General features: G+C 35.5%; 1 pseudogene; it reads left to right on the top strand.

Moving 5' to 3' along the window:
• Nucleotides 1-583: 583 nt before the first annotated feature.
• On the top strand, nt 584-2371 carry LOC120290476 (annotated as a pseudogene).
• Nucleotides 2372-15239: the final 12868 nt, after the last annotated feature.

Raw genomic sequence — 15239 nt, 5'->3', positions numbered from 1 at the left:
GTCCAAATGAATCACCAAAACTTCATGTGAGTAGCTACTTGTCACCAATTGGTCATTAACATCATCTTCACCAACTTAGTCTATCTGGCTTTATCGGATGATGCACAACACGAGGCTAATATGCCTCAGAATTGCATATATCAGCCGAACATCAGCTACCCTTTCAAGATTTCTGGCGAACAAGAGCCCTATAGTGGCAATCCGAATTTCGAGATTACTTGCAAAGAGATATACCGTGTCTTGACTTTCTTGGACAAGGGGATTTAATATCAAGGATATCTTCTATGCGCACAATTCATTCCTCCTATTGAATGCCCCCATGTACCAGGAATCGAGTGATGCTCCTGCGCGTAATATCAGCCTCGAAAGATGGGCTTTCAATCTCAGTTCCACTAATGCCAATTTCTTCTTCTACTATAATTGCATCCTCATAGCCAACAAGTTTTTATATATTTAGTGAACTATGCTAGCAATTTCACCCACCATTCCTTTGCTTTTTCTTCCAAGGAAGCATTGCAAGAAATGGATTACTATTCTGCTGTCAGCTCTTGCTACTCTACAGTTAACATACCTGTATACGTAAATGGCAATTTCGACTGCAATTAATGCAACAAGTGTTCTATTTGTCTTTGCCAATATGCTCCTCATTCTTATAGCTGCAATGATGGTAAGTGCCTGGGGGATTTAGTTTTCTGCTTTTGCTTCTTGATTGAGATTTCATATCTACTGCTTTGCTTGATCTTTCATTTCTATATGTGGAGAGAAGATGTAAATTAGAACTTCACCTCAACCTTCTCTACCTTGATTGTTTGATCTTGAGGTTGCCATCTGCGCCCCACAAGATCCAATGGTTTTAATGTATTGAGTGAAGATGCAGCAAATTCACAATAAAATTTGGATATGTCATATTAAAGCGACTTGACTTTCTTTGCGGAATTTTGTTGTGCTCGCAACCAAACAGAAAAAAGCTTCCACCTCCATTAGTGATGCCAAAATCTGACCACACGTGCAGTTGAAAAAAATAACATTGATAGATTTGAACTCTGCATATAAAACAGTTCTTTCAGGGTGGATCCACGCATGAGCACATGCTTCCATTCAAGATATACGCATGATCTATCGCACTATAGGAAGCACTCTTTTACTAGTTTCATCGCAACTTCATTCAGGGTTTATTTGATAAGCATTTGTGTCCTGGCATGGAAACGTGACATTTAAGGGACAAAAGCCTTAATAGGTAATCCGTTAAATTGTGTTTTTCGTTGTCTATTTTCTATAAAGATTCGCAACTTAGAAGCCTCAATAAAGTGATGAAGTGAGATTGCTGTTTTGAAATGTTCCATGTTTTTTCAAGAATAGCAGCATTAGGAGCTGGAATTGGCATCACCCTTATTTTAATGCTTTTTTTAAAGAAGAAACCATTGATCAGAAGAATTATGGCTTTGATCAAGCAAATGAGTGAACATTTCGATGGCGAAAAATTGAGGGACTGGTCTCTTCGAGTAGATACACCTACAACAACATTAAGAGGATGACCATCTCTTTTGAAGAAAAGTTAGGCCAGGTAGGCTATGGTTATGTGTACAAAGGCAAGCTTGAAAATGGTCAGCTTGTGGCAGTCAAGCTTCTAAAGAAGCTTAAAGGCAATGCTGAAGAATTTTTCAATGAAGTTGCGAGCATAAGAATGATTTCTCATGTCAATGTTGTCAACCTCCTGGGATTCCATTTCGAAGGAAGCAAAAGAGCTTTGGTTTATGAGTTCATGCCCTAATGGATCCCTCAAAAAGTCTATATTTAACAAGAGTAACACACTAGAGTTAGATCAACTATTCAGCCGGGACACATTGTACCTGATTTCCCTTCACATAGCTCACGGGCTAGAGTACTTGCATAGAGGTTGCAACACGAGGATCTTGCACTTTGACATAAAGCCTCACAATATTCTTCTTGACGCAAACTATTGTCCTAAGATTTCCAACTTTGGTCTTCCTAAGATATGCCCAAGACAAGAGAGCATTGTGTCAATGTTAGGTGCTCGAGGTACCCCCGGACACATTGCTCCGGAGCTATTCATGAGGAATATCGGAGGGGTTTCTCACAAATTGGATGTCTATAGCTACAAGAGGAAAAAAATTGAAGTCGCAGTAGATCATACAAGCAAAACGTACTTCCCTCATTGGGTCCACTAACGCCTGGGGCTTCGAAAAGAGCTTGGGCTACACAAGATGACAAATGAAGAGGATGAAGTAATCACCGAGAAGGCTTATGGTGTATTCAGATTGATCCAAAAGCTCAACCATGTATGACCCAAGTTGTGGAGATGCTAAAAGGAAGTGATGATGCCTTGCAAATTCCTCCCAAACCTTGTTAGTACTCTCAAGATCACTCGCAGCTTATCCATGTGAAAGTTCGTCTCTACAAGAGAGTAATGACTCAAGTTGGGGTTATTCAATATCAATTATATGAGACCTACATAGTTTGTAACAGACCATTTGAAAAGAAACAAGAACTACAAAACTAATGATTATTGAGCTGCTCGTAAATTTGTGATCAAATGTCTAGGTTAAATTACTACGAGTATGAAGCAAAAAAAGAAAAAAAAAAGGAAAAGAAGTGAAAAGTGCATTGTTGAAACATAAATTTTCAAATATGGGTCTCCATTGCATTTGATCAAAATTAGGGATCTAATTTATCACATAAGTTGACCCCCTAATTCAAGAAATTTTGACCTTGTAAAATTTAGTATCACATTGCTTGGTACATCTCATCATGATTAGGCACATTATGATTTCAAAATTTTCACTATGGTGTGGATAGTCCAATTCACAGATAACAAAAAAAAAAATATAAAAGTTAAAATAAATATAACAAATAAGAAAAATTTAATAATAAAAAAAGGGAAACAAGGCTCGCGGATCATTTTATACTTTTTTTTTTGGTCAGTGATCATTTTATACTTCACAAACACATTAAATGTGTCATACCAATTAACCACAAAGAACGGCCCTCATTTTGAAGCCCATCTAGCGCCCAGCCCATGAGAGAGGCCCTTAATTTCGGCCCACGAGAGAGTTTTGGTGGCCGCCTACACGCTCTCAAATGGAGGAGCATGCATTGGCCCCTCTCCCTCCAACATATATGAGGTGTTCCATGGTCACATGTGGCTGTCCATGAGGTCTTGTTTGGTCCCGTTTACCTGACTTTTATTTATTAGTGACATGTGATAGACTTAGTAGCTAACAACAGGTTTTAGTCATTTATAAGCAAAATTATTGACAACTTAAAAAATCGATAACTTGAAGAATGAACAACTTGATGAATCGTTCCTTACCAAAAAAAAACAAACAAAAACAACTTGATGAATCGACAAATAAAGGAATTGACAAAAACTTGAGTAAACAATCTCAGATGCAACCATCAATGTAGTAGAATAAAACAACTGTCAAGATAGCACAGTAAAAAAATCATTAGATCGTTCAGATTGTGTTGTCAATGTAACCATTCGATAACTATTTATAATCTCTGCTTGTAACCTCCGTTGGTAACGGTTGATAGTAAGTTTTAAATAGCCGCACCCTACTCTTCGAAGACCCTCACCCTGCACCCAAACAAATAAACATGTTATCTTTCCATTGCTACATTGTAGTTATAGTTTTTAGATTCACGTCTTTAATTATATTCCAGCGTGTTTCTTAGCTGTAGATTCCAAATTCACATTGTCGATTAAATTTCGACGTTTATCTTTGTTGTTGTCTTTGGGTGCCTCGTCATCAATTAAATCTTGGCATTGAATCTTTATGTTCTTAGGCTTTGTCATCTATTAAATTCTAGCAAAGTTTGCATACTCTTGGTTTAGTTTGAAGCAAAGTTATTAGTTTTATTGTGTACCTATGAATATTTCCTATTTGGAATCGCCACAAAACCTATCTTCTTAATAAAAGAAAACCAAAGAACAACTTACAGTGAAATGTATCTTGTCACAGAGTCGAATTTCGATATAACATTTGTTTGGCACCTCCTATGGGACAACTTGTGGTTCGCTTTAGGGAAATTCAATGCCAAGAACAATGAATTATCGAGAGCTTGACAATGACGTAGGTAACAATCCTACTGGTAGTGACAGGCTGTGCATCTTAAATCTTCAGCCGTTAGCTAAGAGGCAAAAGAAGGCCAACGCAAGGTGGCAGACCTTTCTCAACGTTTCACTAAAGAACAATTAAAAAAAGTTGTGCCAAATCATCATATGTTGGCCACCATGAAGAGATTGTTGAAGAGTAGGGAAACAATATAGCCAATTATATTGTGAGTCACATATAAGATGGGATCAAGCCAATCATCATCAATGCCATGAATGATATTTTCTTGAGGCTAGGATCATTCAATCAACTACCATTATCTAATCCAATGGTAATAAAGTACTTTCACAATCTGTCATTATTTATTGATGTGAACAATGTTAGTCAAAGTAGTCAATCCTTATAAGAATAATGTAAAGGCCTGAATCTTCTAATCAAGGTTATAATGATGAGAATAATCAGGCTGATGTTGGTTGAAATAATCAAATTAATGACAATAATTTGGCAAATCAAACTGGTCAATAGACTAGTCATTTTCCAAATGTTGAAGATGTAAGGCTAGTTCCACCCAATATAAATATTCCTATTAGGTATTAACGTTTACAATCTGGCAAGACCAACGTTACCGCCTAGGAGGCAAAACGGCCATCTATATCCAAAGTTAAACATAACACTGTTTGTCGGAGAAGTTTGACGACAATTGGGATTAGACAGGGGTGTTATCATACCTATTTTCAAGAAACCACATTTTTGAATGAGTCAATAACCAGCATTTTCCTAGAGGTTTGAAATCTCTGAATTTTCCATGTTTAATAACTAAGATGACCAACCAACCATTGAACGCATTAGTTGATTTATAGGCTAGTGCATAGAAGGAGGGACAAACGAGTTCTTAAGACTTAGAGATTATTTCTTTTATCTTTGTCAAAAAATGCTTTTATCTGGTATACTGATTTACCACCTAATTAATGTGTAATTGGATAGAGATGAAGGGACAATTCCATTATGAATTTTATAAAAACGATATTTGATATGTTGATTGCTGATTTGGCCACCCTTTATCAATACAATAACGAGTCAATTAATCAATTTGTCGCTTGATCTAATAAAATTTGAATAGACGTCTTATTTAACTCTCAAAGAAATGATTTGCAAAAGAACGCCAATTTAGTCATTTACTAATCCGAAACAGCATGGTTCCGCCTTGCCCCAAATCGTTTGTTTGCCCTATTCGTTTTTGAACCCTCAACTGTTGGCCCAATCATTTCTTTGCCGCGAATCAAAGGTTTATGCCCTAAATCATAGACTTGGAGTTCTCTTTTTCTTTGATTGCAAGTCCGTGCCCTTCCTCTTCTCTTCACATGTCGGTCTTCTTGTGTTAGGGAAGGAGATGCTCCAAAACAGCATCAGATCCCTTCTCAATTCATGCAACTCGTCTCGTGGGAGCCTTCGCGGCATTGAGCAATATCGATGGTGTTAGGATTTGGCACACAAACACAAAAACATAGAGAGTAAAAATGAGAAAGAGCAATTCGAAATACAAGGTTTTTACCCTGATTCATCCTTAAACTAGGGTTACATCCAGCAAAGGATTTAACAAGCGGGACTCCTGTGCCTTCCCTGTCGGTAGAGAGTATAAATTACACTCCAACAGATGGTGGAGAGGACGATAGGGACAATCTCGAAGCCACTCACCTCCTCACAGGTATCGCATCTCTGCACCTGTGCCGATGTTTGCGCCTTTCAATTTTAATTCAACCTAGGGCGTTGATTTGGTATAACGTTCAAGTCCTTTTCTGCAGATTGCTGTAATTTGTATTCTTCCTTTCAGTCCTCTTCTTCATCTAAAGGAAAAAGACTTTCCAATCCAATTGCCATCGACGGAGCCTGTAGGCATCGTGGGGTATATACAATTTTCGTTTTCTTTATGTCGGGTTAATCATTAGTCATTTTCGTGTAATTTTCGGGGAGTTTCGTGATGATCTTTTGTGGCCCGAATGGAACACTTTAGGGGCATTACGTGTCCGGTCACGTTTCCTTCACTTTTCCATAAGTTGGTGGCCAATTTAGTTCAATTTCCAACATTGTGTTCAGTTTTAGGGGCATCACATGTAGTCTCGATTTATATTTAACTCATTGTTATTATGTGGGAAAAATCAACAATAAAAAAAAATAGAGTTGCATTTATTTTATTTTTTTGGTTGAAGAGTTGCATTTAGTTAAGAATCACATTTTTAGGATTTGGTTAATTCATGCTTACCCTAGTTTTTATTTGGTTCAAAAACTTATTTTTTTTGGGTTCATCTAGTCTAAGAAATCGAATTCAATAGCTAGGTCAATGGCATGTTTAATTTTATGCATTACTCACGGGGTCCTTCCCTGGGCTTAATAATAAGGCCATAAATTCCTGATACAACTCGTGTTTATCCTTTATCATACTTTATCTTACGTTCGTTGACGTTATTATGATTTGTTTGACTTTATTTTGTTTAAATTTGATTGTATAAACACCTTTTGTTTGATTATATAGAGTGGCACATTTCAATTTTTTAGGAAAATATAAAAGTAAAAGATAAAAAAGATTGCATGATACATTATTTTTAGCAAAAGTTGAAGAGAGAGAGAGAGAGAGGAAAAGATACTAATTTAGGGTATTCAATAAGTATTTGGCGTAATTAAGTCTACAACCTGAATCTTTGGTTGTAAAACAAACTCCCTCATATTACTAGATCTTTAATCTACACATAATAGATTACTAGAAACTTTGAAGAAAAGCAATTTGCATACTAAGCACCACCTCGAGAGGAACTATTTGTGCCCACTTGGTTACTTGACAAACCCCTCGAAAATTAAGCCCCTTTGGAATGTCACAACATGCATTATTTCATATTAGATTGTGCAATGTTAATCATATGTTTTTTTTTGGTAAAAATTGTTAATGTTAATCATATGTTAAAACACAATTTACTCAATAATTTTCGTTCATGTAAATCCAATTCACATGATCCCTTGAATCGGATTAATCTTTGAGCAAGAAAATTGGTAAGAAAGATGCAAAAATAATTCATACAAAGAAAAAGGAACCAAGGAAGTTAAAAACTAAGGGCAAACTATTGTTGTACACACTACGTCGATTTGTAGGTGACACAAACATATGTTGAATGAATACAGCAAAACCCGGTCGTAGCATTGACACTACAACCCGGCAACAACGTAATCTTTCCCTAGAAACTAGAGATGCGGAGTCTGCCCTCTTTTACATGATGCAACTTAATATTCATGCATCTAGATTTTAACCAGCATAAACTCAAGCCTTAGTTGAACATGTTGAAACATAACACACAAGTTTCCTTCTCAATGATGACAGCAACTTATTTAATGATGCTAATTTCCAAAAGTAAATGATAATCATAATAGACATTAGATAGACACATATGGTCTATGGTCTTATGGTTTATAAACTTGGGGGTGATCAAGTCGAAGCAGACCTCGACTTTGAACCACCTGTGAAGAGACCCAGTTGACCTATTTCTATGGGCCAAGGAGAAAGAAAAAAAATACTTAGATGGAACTAAAAGTCTTAAGTTTCATCGCGGTTTCTAAATCGTCAAACCAAGCTACATCTCAACAACCATTCTCTCAAGTTGGACTTTCTTTTATTCTTTTTGTTTTTTTTTTTTTTTAACTTCTTTTGTGTGTTATTTTCCTTCATAAAGCACCCGATTGTATCATCATCTCTCTCTTTTTTTCTTGATTTTTTTATGAGAAGGATGTCACGACTTTTACCAAATTCAATGAATCGTGAAACTCTCTTTTGATATACATACATTTGCTTGTATGTTGATTTACACATGCATGGTAGTTAGTTTAAATCCATAAAATCTTGTTTGGTCCCATTCACACCAAAAAAAATGATCAACTTTTTTTTTATTAATTAATACCATGAAAAATATAAAACTGGTGCAGTTAACAAAATTACCCAAAATTAATTTTTTGACTATCAAAAATCTCAAACCAGTACACATGTAATAAATTTACCACAAAAAATCCACAACTTGTATATTTGTGATAAATTTACCCTTCATTACTTTTTGTTAAATTTAATAATATCACCAAAAATACAAATCTGGTACACCTATGACAAATATAGGATAAAACCCAAAACTGGTACACTCGTTAATCGTCACCTGTCATTAAACTCAACAATTTGATGGTAAAATATAATGGGAACTAACAGAAGATAAATTTACCACAAATTTACTAGTTTGAGATTTTTTATGGTACTAACTAAATATTTATTATTGACATCTGATAGAATTAGTCAATAATAATAAAGTTTGCTCATTTATTATAAAAAAAAAATTATTGACAACTTGAAAATTCAATAACATGAAGAATGAACGGCTTGATGAGTCAACGGCTTGGAGAAATCGACAAAAAGTGGAGTCGATAATCTCATATGCAACCATCAAAGAAGTATCCATCCACATAGTGGAATAAAGCAGCTGTCAAGATAGTATAGTTAAATAAATCATCAAGATAGTGTAGTGAATGTAATCATTCGGTAACCATTTATAACCTCTATATGTGATCTCCATTGGTAATTGTTTATAGTAAGCTTTAAATAGCTACATTGTACTCATTGGAACCCTCCCCCATAGACAAACAAACAAATAAACAAACATGTTATCTTTCAATTGCTACATTGTAGTTGTAGTTTCCAAATTCGCGTTGTTGATTACATTCTAACTTGTTTCTTAGTTGTAGATTGTAGATTCACATTGTCAATTAAATTTCGCCGTGCATCTTTGCTGTTGTCTCTAGGTGCCTCATCATCGAATAAATTTTGGCATTGCATCTTTACGTTCTTGGACTTTGTTGTCCATTAAATTCCAGTAAAGTTTGTGTACTTTTGGTTTAGTTTGAAGGAAGGTTATCAATTTTATCACGTACCTGTGATATTTCCTATCTAGGAACTAGACTAGTCCCTATGAGAACCATCGATTTTGGGTGGGTTCAGTTTAGTTTTGGGCAATTTAGGCAGTTGCTGGTTCTTTGCACACCCCTAACTCATGGGGTCCTTCTCAGGGCTTAATAATGAGGCCATAAATTCCTAATACGGCTCATACTTATCCATTATCGTACATTATTTTACATTAACGTTATTATGTTTTGGTTGACTATTGTTTTCTTTAAATTTGATTGTATGAACACCCCTTTTTTTGTATTATATAGAGCTGCACATTTCATTTTCAAGGAAAACATAAAAGTAAAAGCTAAAAAAGATTGCATGATACGTTATTTTTACAAAAAAATAATAATAATAAAAGAAAAAAAAGAAAAAAGATACTAATTTAGGGCGTGCAATAAGTATTTAGCGTGACTTAGCCTTTAGCCTGAATCTTTGATTGTAAAACAAACTCTCTCGTATTGCTAGATCTTTAATCCACACATAATAGATCGCTAACGACTTTGCAGAGAAACCAATTTGCATAGTAAAAATGAATAAATCAATGATTCTATCGGTAAGCTTGGAAGAGCCCTTACCAAGCATAAGCGCTACCTAGAGGGGAACTATTTGTGCCTACTTAGTTACTTGATAAACCCCTTGAAAATTAAGCCCCTTTGGAATGTCACGACATGCATTATTTCATATCATCAGTAGCATCTATCCTTTATCCATAGAGGCTTTAAATTGTGCAATATTAATGGCATGTTAAACACAATTTACTGAATAAATTTCATTCATGTGAGTCCAACTCACAAGATCTCGACTCGGATTAGTATGTGGGAGAAATAAAATCCCTAAGAGAAGAAGCAAAAATAATTCATACAAAGAAAAAGGACTCAAGGAAGTCAAATAATGAAGAGCGAATTATTGCCGTGCAAGCAACGTCAATTTGTAGGTGGCCTAAATATATGATGGGTGCATATTGCAACACCTGGTCGTAGATTAACATTGCAACCCAGTTTCTGCGTAATCTTTCACTAGAAAATAGAGGCATGGAGTCTACCCTCTTTGACATGATTCAACTTGATAGACATACATTTAGATTTTTACTGGCATGAACTTGGGCCTTAAGTTGAACATGGTCCCCTTTGGAACGTCATGACGTGTATTATTTCATATTATCAGTAGAGTCCGTAATTTATCCATATAGGCTTTGAATTGTGCAATATTAATGACATGTTAAACACAATATACTGAATGGACTTCATTCATGTGAGTCCAATTCACATGATCTCTTGACTCGGATTGGTACATGCAAGAAAGAAAATTGGTAAGAGAAGAAGCAAAAATAATTCATACAAAGAAAAAGGAACCAGGGAAGTTAAACAATTAAGAGCGAACTATCGTTGTGCAGGCAATGGGTGACATAAACATATAAACATATGATGAATGCTTACTACAACACCCGATCGTACCATTAATACTGCAACTCGGCAACAACGTAGTCTTTCTCTAGAAAATAGAGACGTGGAGTCTTCCCTCTTTGACATGATGCAGTTCGATGTACTTACATATAAACTCGGGCCTTAGGTTGAACATGGTGAAACATAACACACAAATTTCCTTTTGGATGATGACAGCAACTTATTCAATGATACTAATTTCCAAAAGTAAATAATCATCATAATAGACGTTAGATAGACACATAGTTTTAGAGTTTTATAAACTTGTGGGTGATCAAGTCAAAGAGTGAGACCTAAGTAAAGCAAACCTCGACACCAAAACCATTTTGTGAAGAGACCCAGTTGATGTATTTCTATGGGCCAAAGAGAAAAAAACAAAAACCTTAGATGGAACTAAAAGTCCTAAGATTCATCACACACGGTTTTTAAATCGTCAAACCAAGCTACATCTCAGCAACCATTCTCTCAAGTTGAAATTTGTTTTATTATTTTATTTTTCTTCTTTTGACTTCTTTTGTGTGTGATTTTCTTTCATATCTATAAAACATGTGATTGTGTCATCGTCTCTCTCTTTTTTTCCTTAATTTATTTATTTTTTTATTAAAAGGATGTGACGATTTTTACTAAATCTAACGAATCAGGAAACTTTCTCTTGAGGAGTCATGGAAAGAAATTTGTCTTGTTCATCAGAGTGGGAAAGAAGGAAGTGTTCAACGTGCTCATATGTCCATAATATCCTCGTTGAAAAACACATATCTTATTTAAGACCAAAGGACCTAGTAAATCACTATCCTCTTCTTCAAAAAAAGAAAAAGATTAAAAAAAGAAAAAGAAAAATTACGTCAGGTTGCTAATTGGAAAGTGCTTGTGCGCCAAATTAATAAGTTCTCCGAGTACACCCTGTTTTAAATAAGATTTCGAAATGATCAATTTAGTTTCCAATAAGTCTCCACCTCATTGGCTAGTGACACTCTCATGAGAAAATAGGCTCATTTCAGATTTTTTAAATGTTTTTCCCTTCCAATTATGGCAATCTTGTAATTTATGGCCAGCAAAACTTTACATGTCACACAAAAATCTTAATAACCACCTGAAAGTCCTCCTTTTCTCGAAATGCGTGTTGAATATTTTCTATAGGACCCACCAATGAAATTCATCTCTAAACAGAAAGTTTATCGTCCATTGCCATTTTAAGGCGTGATCAAATTGTCTTGTCGTCTAATCAATTATACAAAGATGGACTTTAACACTCTCTCCGAATGTCGTGTTTCGTGGAAATTATTTCAACATAAAGACAAATGTGGAGGAATCTATGCTAAGTTCACACCTAACTTTGTTTTTTAATTATTATTATTTTTGTAATTTTAATATCCAAAATGAACGTGGAGGCCATGGGCCTTTCCTATTTATTTTAATGCAACTCGAGCGGGGAAAGTGTCAAGAATGCCCTAAACTTTTTACATTAATATCAATTTAGTCATAAACTTTTTATTGATGCCAATTTAGCTCTAAACAATTTGACTTGATGTCAATTCAGTCCTTCCAGCTAATTTTAGTCGAATTTTGCTAACATGGATGCTGGTCGACTTACATGATATGGCTAGCGCTAACATAGACAACTTTTAATAAAATAATAATATTTTTTTCAATTTTTTGTTCTTTTTCTTTTTCTTTTTCCTTCTCCTCCTCCTTCCTCTAGTCGATCGCCAATGGCAACTAGCTAGGGAATGGCTAATGAGGTCAAGGTCGATGTTGCTGGCCACTGGCAAACTCAAGCCCTTGCTAGAGGCTGCGAGGCTTGCCAGCATATGGCAAGTTTGCCTTGAGGCCGCAACGGTTGGACCTCGATGGTCATGGGCGAGGCCCAACCTCGCTAGATCCAATGAGGTGGAGCCTTGCCAGCCTCTGGTGAGTTTGGCTCGAAGCTGCCCAAGTCGCCAGGGTGGTCACACGCTAGGCAGGCGAGGGCTTGGGCCCTTGCAAGCACAACCTCGGCCTCTAGAGAGGGCTCGAGCCTTGCTAGCCAACAAGGTTAGACCTTGCTCCTTAGCAGCTGGAGGGAGGAGGAGGAGAAAAGAAAAAGAAAAAGAAAAGGAAAAGAAAAATAAAATAATAAAAACAAAAAATTCAATATATATATTATTAAAAATTATCCACATTAGCATCGATTGTGTCACGTCGCCCAACCGGCGTCCACATCAGCAAAATCCAGTCAAAATTAGCCAGAAATACTAAATTGACACCAAGTCAAACTTTTTATTACTAAATTAGTACCAATAAAAGATTTAGCACTAATTTAATACCAATGTAAAAACGGAAGCCCAAAAAAGAAACTAAATAACATAAAAAAGAAAAAAAAATACTTCAAAAGCTAAGCATTTACGCTGATTTGAACGAGCCAAAATGAAAACACTGCAACCATTATAGAGTAAGATATGAGCCATCGTATCACTCTCCATCGAGTTATGATCTTTATAAGATATAAACTATAAAAGAGAGAATCAAATGGTTGGTTTGAATTGTAGATTTCATTGAATTTTCTGGTAATTTCTCGCATTAGATTTGAATCACAACCACCATTAATTTCCTCATTATTTTTCGACATACCAAAATGCCAATCACCATTACTTTATTTGTTAAAGACTGTATTTCATCATGCGAAATCACACTAGATTAAAGTCCCCTAAATGTTTTATTGAATGTGCAATTGAATTCTGAATGTTTCAAAGACGTGTATCGAACTCTAAATCTTACCCTTCTTTCAAATAAAAGACAAAAACGGCTGTGGTCCAAAGACGTGTCTCACTTCTTTATGGAAGTCCATAGTCATTTTCAAAGTGTCAATCCATTGAAAGCATCCGCACAAGAAAATTACCAATTCTACAACAACCTTAATCGAATTCTCAATCGCTCTCAGTGGCTGTTGTCTGATACTTCATGCGTCGAATTATTACTGCAATTTACTTTTAAGACTGATCAATTTCTAACCACGAAATACCTTACTAACTGTGTGCACCATCTAGAAGTAATCCCTGGAGCTATTTTGTGTGCTTGCTTCGTTAGCCTCCACATGCAAAACCAAAAAGGAAGCCCAAACGAAAAGGCAAGAAAAAGATTCTTCAAGAGCTAAGCGTACACACTGATTTGAACGAGTCAAAATGAAAATACTTACAACGATTATAGTACTTGTTGCATATGAAATTTTACTCACAATGTTTTAAGATCATTTATCGCCTAATCCCGTTGTGGTCGCATATATAATACGAGCTATCGAATCAAACTCCGTCGAATTATAAACTTAGTGAAGACTAAAACTATAAAGAGAATATGGCATGTTGAGTTTGAATTTCAAGATCTGTTGATTTGTCCGGTAATTTCTTCCTTTTTGTGTTAGATTTGAATTGCAAGATCAATCAACTTCTTCAATATTTCTCAACATAGAAAATGCCGATAACCACTACTTTAATTGTTAGAGATTGTAATTTCATAAAATTTACTCATGAAAAATTGCACTAAATTAAAGTCCCTAAATATTTTATAAAAAGTGTAGCCAAGCCCTTAAATGTTTAAAAAAAGGGGGTAAAATTATCAAAACAATCCTAAATTTATTGTTATTTTTCCAATTTAGTCCTAAATTTTTTTGGCCAATTTAATCCTAAATCTTTTGCATTTGTACAAATTCAGTCCCCCCGGCAATTTTGGCCAGCCAACGCCGACATGGACACTAGCCAATGCCAACTATCTGGCTGACGCCAATATGTCAATTTTTTAATATTTTATTTACTTTTCAATTTTTTTTCCTTTTTTTCTCTTTTTTTTTTTCTTTCCTTCTTCCTTTGATCGATCATTGGACCAACTAGAGGCAAGGGTTGGGAAGGTCAACGTCGACAGCGACTAGGGAGGCTAGCCCTCGTTGGCACCGGTGACAACCAGCCTCAACCACCCCAAGTGAGGCCTCACTCTTGCCATCACTAGGTGAAGCTCAACCTCCCCAACCACTGTGTGTGTACCACTGTGTGTGTGTGTGTGTGTGTGTGTGTGTGTGTGTGATGAAAAAAGTAAGTGTGTGTGTGGCTAGACGATCGGTGTCCACATTAGCGCCAACTAGTCAAAATTGATTGGATAAACTAAATTTTGTGTGTGTGTGGCTGGACGATCGGTGTCCACATTAGCGCCGATTAGTCAAAATTGACTGGATAAACTGAATTGACACAAATACAAAATGTTTAGAATTGAATTGACAAACAAAAATATGACTGAATTAGAAAAATTATAATAATTTTATGAAAAGGTGTATTAAGCTCTAAATCATTCCTTTCTTTTAAAAGAAAAATGGATATTAGAATGATAAATGAAATAGAAAAAGTTATGGTCTAGTGAAGTTTCCAACTTCTTACTTAATTAAGCCAACCATGAGACTACATGCAATGTACTTGTAAAGACTGACACTTAAAATTTTACACGCTAGAGTACTTTTACATTATTTTTTGGCACTAACTTATGACCATAGCAAATCATTATTAACGTATTAGAAAATTTCCACGTAGGATTACTCGAACGTTGCCCGCAAAAAATATATCAAAGTCAAATTTGTGTAGCCCTTGACCAGAAAAAAATAAAAATAAAATAAAATTGTGCAGCCTTCATTCCCAATGTAAGACTTTAAACGCATTACTATATAGTTATGGGCGGTCCATTCTAAATTGCCAGACGATTATCTTCTTCCTCACCAAGAAAAGAACAAAGCAA

This window comes from Eucalyptus grandis, chromosome 2 (assembly GCF_016545825.1).
Source record: "Eucalyptus grandis isolate ANBG69807.140 chromosome 2, ASM1654582v1, whole genome shotgun sequence".
Classification (NCBI taxonomy): Eukaryota; Viridiplantae; Streptophyta; class Magnoliopsida; order Myrtales; family Myrtaceae; genus Eucalyptus; species Eucalyptus grandis.
Note: the sequence above shows the minus strand (reverse complement) of the source record. Positions and strands in the feature narration are given on the sequence as shown.